Here is a 9,890-nt window from a genome sequence, read left to right as displayed (position 1 = left end):
AACCTACAGAATGGGAGAAAATATTTACAAACCACGCATTCAACAAAGGTCCACTATCCAGAATATATGAAGAAGTTAAATCAACCAGCCAAAACAAATGACTTCATTTAAAAAAGTGTGCAAAGGACATGAATAGACATTTCTCAAAAAAAAGACATATACGTGGAAAATGCATATGAAATAATTCTCAACATCACTAATCATTAGGGAAATGCAAATCAAAATCACAATAAGACTATCTCACACTGGTTAGAATGGCTGTGATTAAAAAGTCAGAAAATAACAGGTGTTAGCGAGCTGAGATTGGGGAGAAAAGGGAATGTTTATATATGCTGGTAAGAATGTTAATAATTTTACCCACCGTGGACAGCAGTTTGGAGTTTTCTCAAAGAAATAGAACCACCATTTGACCCACTAATACAATTCCTGGGTATATACTCCCCAAAATATACATTGTTTTACCAAAAAGACACATGCACTTCTATGTTAATCCTAGCACTATTCCTAATAGCAAAGACATGGAATCAGCCTAGCTGCTCATCAACAGTGGACTGGATAAAGAAAATATGGTACGTATACATCATGGAATACTATGCAGCCATAAGAAATGGAATCATGTCCTTTGCAACATGGATGCAGTCAGTATCCTAAGCAAATTAACAAAAGAACAGAAAACCAAATAGTGCATGAATTCCCACTTATAAGTGGGAACTAAACCTTGAGTACACATGAACATAAAGAGAGGAAAAATGGATTCCAGGGCCCACTTGAGGGTGGTCCATGGGAGGAGGGTGAGGGTCAAAAAACTATGTACAGGGTACCATGCTCACTACCTGGGTGATGAAATCACTTGTACACCAAACCCCAGCGACATGCAATTTACCCATGTAACAAACCTGAACATGAACTCATTGAACCTAAAATAAAAGTTGAAAAAAAATAGAAAATAACTGTAAACGTAGAACTCTATGTCCACAAACCTATCTTTGAAGAATAAGAGCAAAATACATTTTACTCATAAGAGATTTACCACTAACTAACAAATCTACCCTAACAGAAAATCTAAAATATGTACTTTAGGCAGAAGGAGAATAATTCCACCAAGAAGGTCCAAAATATAAAAAAGAGTAGTAAAACAAATATGGAAAATGTTAACTGAGTCTAAATAAATAGTAAGTATTTTAAAAATAAAATTAATACTATTAATAATTGATTCCTTCTAATACACTTTACCACTGAGCAAGACTGTTTTGCTTTAGTTTGAGCCTCTCCTCTTAAGTGATTGGAAAATATTCCAAAATTGACACCTGAAATTGAAGTTATGACAAGCATATTTTATATTGAATAATAGTCAAAATAATAATGCTTAGGCTAGTGCAGGTTTAATCTCCAAATCAAGACATGATTTTATGTTTCAGTATTTTTTTTACCAGTACAATTTTTCAGGGACTTGCCTTTTACAGTCTGTGTACGTCTGACTGTGGCAGAGGCTACTAGGTTTCTCTTGGTATATATTTTTCCCTCTTTGATAGAGACAGAGTTCCTTATGTTTAACTAGTCACACAGCCACCCAAAATGGAGCCTACATTTTTCAGTCTCCTTGGTAGTTGGTTGTAGCTCTGAAATTTAAGTTCTGGCCAAGGAAATCCATTAAAAGATAATGGGTATGGTATGGTTTGGCTGTGTCCCCACCCAACTCTCATCTTGAATTGTAGCTCCCATAATTCCCACGTGTCATGGGGTAGGAGGTAACTGAATCGTGGAGGCGGGTCTTATGCTCTTCTTGGGATAGTAAATAAGTCTCACAAGATCTAATGGTTTTATGAAGAGGAGTTCCCCTACACGTCCTTTCGCCTGCCACCATGTAAGATGTCCCTTTGCTTATCCTTCATCTTCCGCCATGATTGTGAGGCCTCTCCAGCTATCTAGAACTGTGGACTTAACTGAGTCCATTAAACCTCTTTCCTTTATAAATTACCCAGTCTCGAATATGTCTTTATTAGCAGCATGAGAACAGACTAATACAGGGTACAATTTCCAGGATGTGTCTATAAAAGACAGGAGGGTGCCATTGACTGCCCCTCCCACTTCTTCTAAGGTTGGCATGTGGTCCTGAACCATGAGCCACCTTGGACCCTGAGGAGGAGGGACCCCAGAGAAGGCCAAGCAACAAGAAGGGAGAAGCTGGGACCTCAGACACGGCAGAGCACTTTACCATTCTTTAAGCCATTGTGGGATTTTTGTTTTTTGTTTTGTATATATATTTTAACATTTCGTGAAATGTATATCCTAAATAATAAAGTGGTTATAAAAAATACATATGTTAATTTATTGGCACCCTGAAACTCATTACTGTAAACACTGTTTAAATCTTTACATTTCACTGAATATAGTGTTAGCTACTTTTTATGCTGTCAATATTTCACTGATTTTCGGATGCTACTTTATATTTCAGAAGATGATGCCATGATCATGAATGCACTAGAGCAATCTGCAGGGAATGTTTTATGGTAATACTTGCATCTGTGAAGCATTTGTCCTCCAAAAAGAAAGCATGTACTTTAAAGGTTAAATTCTCGTGCCCTGTCCAATGTACAGGTAACTTTAAGTAATAACAAGAAAAATAGAGAATGCTTGTTGGTTTTAGCTTTAATAAAACTGGAATGGAGACTCAGCTAAGACAACTAACATACAGAATTACTTCATTTTAACAAAGAGTACTTTGGTACTTTGACAAAAAAATAGCTGATTGCTTCCTTTGTCTAGACAAAATCACTTCGTATTCTGTAGAGCTAGGTGTAGGAAATGATTAAGTTACACAATATTTAAGCCTAGTTTTCATGCAACCCTAATAATTCTATCACATTTTTCTTTCTTTAGGTAATTCATTTGGGATTACAATATTTGAGCCATACATTAAGCCCAGTGTTTCATATATAAATTATGTACATTCTTATTTTAAGAAACCTGTTTCTGAATAAGCTAAATTTACAATAAGAAAATATTAACCTTTCAGAATTGATTTCCAAGAATCTGAAAATACATATTTTATAACATAAACTTGATAAGATTAAATGGTTATATTTCAAATATTATAAAGGTGTATAGAATTAACCATGTGGTTATTATTAACTATGCTATAGCAGATTTTTATTTGTTAGCTATATTTTGAGTGAAGCATTAGATCTGTTTTGTTAGTTTTTAATATTAAAATGAACTGAATAAATCAACTCATTCCATGAATAAAAATTGTTTAATTTTCTTAAGTAAAACGTAATTGCATAAACATTTTAACAATCAAATACCTTCCGCTTCATTGCTAACATAAACTTGCCTTTGAGATAATGATAAACAACACTTTAGAACATATTATACCAAACATTTGAAGATGAAATTAGAGTTTTCTAATTTGCTCTGCTTTGGAAGAAAGTAGATATAGGTTATATTATTCAATTTGTATGGCGTAATTGTGTAATGATGATTAAATTTCTGTTACAGAATATCCTCAAAAACCTACGGGTAATAACCTTTATATCTTCTGCTGTGAGCATAATGGAGGTTGACATTGTGAAGTTTATGGAAATACGTGAAAGGTGAAAAGTAATTTACTCTAAAATAAGGTAAAAATACAATTTATTTTTCCTTTAAAACACTAGGGTTTAATGGGTTAAAAATACCACAAATACAGTAAAAACAATTACCGATAATACTGCTATCTTGAGATAGTCATCATTAATATCTTGATATATTTCTATTCTGTTATTTACTTTGAACATATAAGCTTATGTATCTACATATCTACATATTTATGAAGATAGTCAATTTTTATTGTATTCATACTATAAGACAGTATTTTCATTTATTTTAAATATCTTTTTAAATAACTGTGTGCTATTTTATTTTATAGGATTTTTATAATCCTTCATTTTGCAGGCATTCAGGAAGCAATTACCTTTTCAAATACTGTTAATAGGAAGCAAGTTGAAAATGGTAAGTAAGACATAATACATTTATTTGCTATTTTACCTCATCTTTTTTCAAAAGTATAGGGCAATAGGCAGGTGATATTTTGACGCTATTGATGAAAATAAACTTAGCCGGCCGGGCGCAGCGGCTCACGCCTGTAATCCCAGCACTTTGGGGGGCCGAGGTGGGAGGATCACGAGGTCAGGAAATCGAGCCCATCCTGGCTAACACGGTGAAACCCCGTCCCTAGTAAAAATAAAAAAATTAGCAAAGCGTGGCGGCGGGCGCCTGTAGTCCCAGCTACTCGGGAGGCTGAGGCAGGAGAATGGCGTGAACCCGGGAGGCGGAGCTTGCAGCGAGCTGAGATCGCACCACTGCACTCCAGCCTGGGTGACAGAGCGAGACTCCGTCTCAACAACAACAACAAAAACAAAAGAAAAAAAAGAAAAGTTACGCCAATTGTTCTGCCTCCACTGGAAATCAGACACAGACATAATTCCTAACACCAGTATGTATACAGAACATCTTAACATTTAAATGGTGATGTAATTTAAACTTTGTAGCCTGCTGTAAAGCAGCAAGGGCAGACAGTCATGTAACATATCATTACAACTGAAGAAGTGCAACTAGAGGTAAATATAATGTACCTTGGAAGCATTTATTGCTCCTGACTAAAAACGTGCATGCGCATACTTAAGTACCATTCTCTATACACGTACACGTATTAAGATGTTAGGGATTTCTGAAAAATCCTCTTCACACACCTTTTTTGGTTTATTTTTCTCATTTGCATTTCTTATACTTTTATGGGTAACAGGTAAACAAACACTTGAGGTATTTAATTACTATTTTTTAATTTTTGAGTTTCTACTCTGTCAAAAAGATTGGGAAAAGTATTCTAATATTTAAGTAATTAAAACATCGTTATTCTGTATAAATCAAAGATTGTATGGTGCTATTGAAAAAGTCACACCTGTGCATTTTTTTTTGGATTACCTTATAAAATATTTGACTGAATATATTAGGCATACTCATCTGCCTAATAACACCAATGTTAGCTAAGTTTCTAGACTTCAGAAAAAAAACCCACAGAATCTAATTGCCTTTCTGGTCTGACAGGTTTGTGCATTTGAAAGACAAATATTTGTAAATATGATATTCAAATTTAACACTGATACATATCTTTTTATAGTGGCCAACTAGTAAAAATGTAAAATAGTTCAATAGGTCAATGATTGTCAACACCACCAAATACATGTGTTGTGATAATTTGTTTATACCTTAAAGATTCCTATTGAAATGTATAATTTACAATGCATGCTACTTATAAGTTTTTGAAATGTACAGTGCGCTGGCTAATTCCTGAGCAATCTATCCTATTTGAACATTCACAAAATGATTAGTACTGGAATAGAATTGTTCACGATGACTAAAGCTATTCTCCAAATCTTACCATCATTCCTTCCATTCTAAGAAAACATAAAGTTTTAATGAGCAAGCTGTTCTATTGTGTCAGAAACTATTGCTGTATATGTTTTACATGTGTTTCAAGTAAAAAAAAAAAAAAGACAAAACAAAACAAAAAAAAACTTCAGTGCCAACTCCGTCTGCTCATCTTGTTTCACTGAATGGAAATATGTTTTTAAATATTTCTGAATATACCCATAGTACCAAACACCAAATATTTAAAGTGTAAATATTTACTTATTATTGTCTGAAATGCCTTTTACTGTTAAAGTACCTCTGAGTTTACTACAGTCTGCATGTTCAGTTAGTTAGACGTTGGCATCCAGTGGGTCATGCCATGTTTATGGTAAAGGGAAGGAATTTGAGAAGGGATAGGTAAGAAATCTAGCCATATCTATTGGGTAGATAAATTGAGCACCACCTCAGCATGTCACATATGTTAGGGCAATAACAGCATGTTGGTCCATCAGATTTACAATGCATGACGTCCGGGGATTCTGTGGAGTGGCCTGTCTGTTACTAAATGTTGGACTTAGAAAAGTCTGTCAACTAAAGAGACAGTGATTTCCACTCATCAATTTCACGTTCAATAGCAGAAGGACTCCAAATCCTTGGAGAAAACTGTCAGAAGAAATAAAGATATTTAATGCTAATTGAGATTGGCAATTTAGGCAGGCTACTAGAAGAGAAACCAGGGAAAAATAATAAATCAAAAACCCAATCAATAAACAAAGGCAATATAATTTATCATCAGATTGTTGGGGTTTATATCCTGGCTCCTCAGTTTAGTAACTGTGAGATCAAGAGCTATGATTTAAACTCTTTGCTTCAGTATCTCATTTGTAATACGGAGATAATAGTACCTAGATTCCATAACGTGGTTGCGAGGATTAAATGCGATAACAACTGCAAGTTTCTTAGTTTCACTTCTAATACATATCGGACATTCAATAAATATTAAATATATATTAGCAGAAATGATTGTGGCAAGGTGATCTCTTCTGTCTTTTCTGTCGGCAATCTCGTATTCTCCCTTACTTCACTAAGGTAGCCTAGCTCTTTTGTATTCCACAGCTTCAGGGAAGGTTGCATTGCTGGACCAAAACTAAAAGCCACTTACAGGACACATATCCTTTTGTGCTATTTGAGGTCTTAAAGCTTCAGGATAAAGGAATTAGGTAAAATGCTTATGAGGATAAGTAGAGGAGAAAAGATAAAATTGAAAGATTAAGAGAAAAGACTAATGAGAAAACACCAAAGGTAACGTTTAGAAGAAGAAGTTATGGAGGCTGAATAATAAACATCAGAATTCACTGCCTCAGGACAGTACTCCTTTATCACTAGAAAACCATGAAAAAAAAACTTTCTAGATCTGAAGAATCTCTTCAGAGTTGTACAGTAATGTTTATAGCTATGACTATTATGGTTCATAAGTGGGTGGGTCTTGCTTCTTTCACCAGGCCATATTTCACTTGGACCTTGAAAGATAATGGGGCCCTAATAATAACTAACTTTGGATTTCCCACCAAGCCTGTGGGATAGAGGCTTAGAATCAGTTTTAATTTGATGATTTAAGATTAAAAAGTGGCTATTTCTTATATATCGTTTATATAATATGTGGATTGGGAACAATGTAATTATTAGCAAAATGGGGTGTGAATAAAGGCTTAGAGATTAAGAATAATATGACAGATCTCAGCCTTGATACTGAAACCCACTGTATAGTATTAGAGCTCAATGAATACCTCATGGATCAGGCAGTTTGACTCTGAGAATTAGCAAAAGGTTAAGCCTACAGGCAAAGACACAGTGTCCCATCTTTTGGGAGGAAGAGAAATGCTGGCTGAAGTGAACTTTCTTAATAGATTTTTTAAACATATTCTTTAAATTGCTGTGTTACCTGGCAGAGTGAGAATCCTAGCTCAGTTCTAGGCATTTACCAAAAAAGAATAATATTTGACAAAAACATAAGTTTAATATTAAAAAATAATTTTGTGTTTTAGTGACAATATCAAAGTTAGCCCAAATAATAGATTCGCCAGTTTTACTTGGAAGTACCTATCAGGTGTTTTAACCTCTGTAAGGTAAAATCTGCAGCATTTCCATTTCAGGCAGTTGCTTTAATGGTCTTAGAGAAATAAAACTAAACTAGGTCTTGCATAACACATAGTTTTTTTGTGTTTTGTTTTGTTTGTTTGTTTTGAGGCGGAGTCTAGCTCTGTCACCCAGGCTGGAGGACAGTGGCACGATCACTGCTCACTGCAACCGCTGCCTCCCGGGTTCAAGCAATTCTCCTGCCTCAGCCTCCCAAGTAGCTGGGGGGACTACAGGCGCCCGCCACCACACTCGGCTAATTTTTTATATTTTAGTAGAGACGTGGTTTCAACGTTTGCCAAGGTTGGTTGCAAACTCCTGAGCTCAGGCAATCTGCCGGCTGCGGCCTCCCAAAGTGTTGGGAATTACAGACGTGAGCCACCGTGCCCGGCCAACACATAGTTTTATACTATTAATATTAGTTAATTAATCAGAAGTCTCCAAGAAGACAAAACCATAAACAACAAAAAGACAGGAAAGGAGGTTGAAACTGAAACTGCAGCCTGTCCTACAAGCACTCCCAAGGCGTTGGGCTCTCCTCAGGTCAAATCCATCAGGACTAGGATCAGGTGACTGGACTATGAGCCATTTACAAGATGAAAGTTCTTAGATGATTTAATTAATGCCAAAATCCTAGAAGGTAGATAAATTGGTCTCATTTGTTAGCTCCCTGATTCCTGGGAGGAGAAAATGCACATTTACTCTGAAAGGTCGTTGACTAAGGTCAACTAAATATAAGCCTATTGTCAAAGAGCACCAAACATACAAGAAAACAAATACCCATGAATAAGAGCCAGCAGGAAACAGGTGTTTGTTTAAGGGCCCTGAGGATTACAGATATCAGAATTATCATATATAAAATATGAAATAAACATATGCAAAATGTTTAGGTAAAAATGTAAAATTGTAGAAAGGAACAATTAGCAAAAAAGTATGTAAAAAATCCAAAAATTTGAAAGAACCAAAATAAACTTTAAGAATGAAAAACATAATTTTTGAAATAATAATCAAAACCTTAATATATGGGTTGAAGTTTAGATTAGACTGAAGAGAGAACCGATGAACTAGAAAATATTATCTGAAGAAATTACTAACAATATGGCACAAGAAGCAAGGAGATTAAAAAAAGTAAAGGCAAGATTAAGATATTTTGAGAATGGAAGTCCTGACATATGTCTAATTAGAGTCCTATGAAGACAGAATAAATAAAATGATAGAGAAGAAACATTTCAAGAGATTACCACTGAATATTTTCTATTACCATCGAAAGATAAGGTAAAAATAACTTTTGCTAATAGCATTGTAGTGAAACACAGAGAAGAAAAAATAAAGATCTTAAAAGATGCCAGAGGGAAAAGACAAATCTCCTCTAAGAAGTATTAATTTGACTGACAGTTGTTTGCCAACAACAGTAATGGATGAAGGTATTATAACAATACCTTCAGACTCCTAAGAGAAAATATGTGTAAACCTAGTTTGGTGTACTTAACCAAATTAATTTGTATTCATTATTGCTTTAATTTCTTGGAGCTCAGTCTCAAAAGCCTGAATGAAACTTTTTCTACATTTTATGGCATATTTTTTACTTTTGATATTATATTTTTATAATTTATATTTTATTTCCTATAGTTAATATATAATTTATAACTTTATTTTTGCCAAGTTCAAATCTCCTCTTTTTGTCCAGTTTTACTTCTTAGCCTGAATCCCTACTTGTATTCTATTTCCTACCATTATAAGGTTCTAACATATAATATATTTAATTTATTCTATACATTGTATTTATATATAGTTGGATTAAATGCTGACTAATGGCAAGAAAGTGAATCACCACTAACTTACATACTGTATTATTCTTTTTTTTTTTTTTTTTGTCTTTTGAGATAGGGTCTAGCAGCTCTGTAGCCCAGGCTGGAGTGCAGTGGTGCAAAGGAATATATTGGAAAGAAATTTGGCACAATCTCATAAGATTAATCATGCATGTACCAAATGACCCAGCAATTCTATTTCAATATGTACCAACTCCTTGCCCCTAAACAACTCTAATACCTGGCCATCAGGAGAAAAAAAATCGATAATGTCACTACCAAGAATAAAAAATTGAGAGCTAAATGATGAGAACTCATGAACACAAAAAAGGGAACAACAGACACTGGGGCCTACTTAAGGGTGGAGAGTGGGAGGAGGGAGAGAAGTAGAACAAATAACTAATGAATACTAGGCTTAGTACCTGGGAGACAAAATAATCTGTACAACAAACCTCCATGACATGAGTTTACCTATATAACAAACCTGCACATGTCCCCTGGAACCTAAGATACAAGTTAAAGAAAGAATAAAATATCATAATCAATTAAAAGCCC

General features: G+C 34.6%; 1 long non-coding RNA gene across 1 annotated transcript; it reads left to right on the top strand.

The window, feature by feature from the left end:
- Window positions 1–2,458: 2,458 nt before the first annotated feature.
- LOC129523770 (uncharacterized) lies at window positions 2,459–9,676 on the top strand. The gene is made up of 4 exons (XR_008667380.1): window positions 2,459–2,598; window positions 3,499–3,620; window positions 3,934–3,990; window positions 9,411–9,676. It is a non-coding gene; the product is annotated as an uncharacterized lncRNA (long non-coding RNA).
- Window positions 9,677–9,890: the final 214 nt, after the last annotated feature.

Source organism: Gorilla gorilla, chromosome 6 (assembly GCF_029281585.2).
Source record: "Gorilla gorilla gorilla isolate KB3781 chromosome 6, NHGRI_mGorGor1-v2.1_pri, whole genome shotgun sequence".
Classification (NCBI taxonomy): Eukaryota; Metazoa; Chordata; class Mammalia; order Primates; family Hominidae; genus Gorilla; species Gorilla gorilla.
This window is presented reverse-complemented; position numbering and strand designations above follow the sequence as displayed.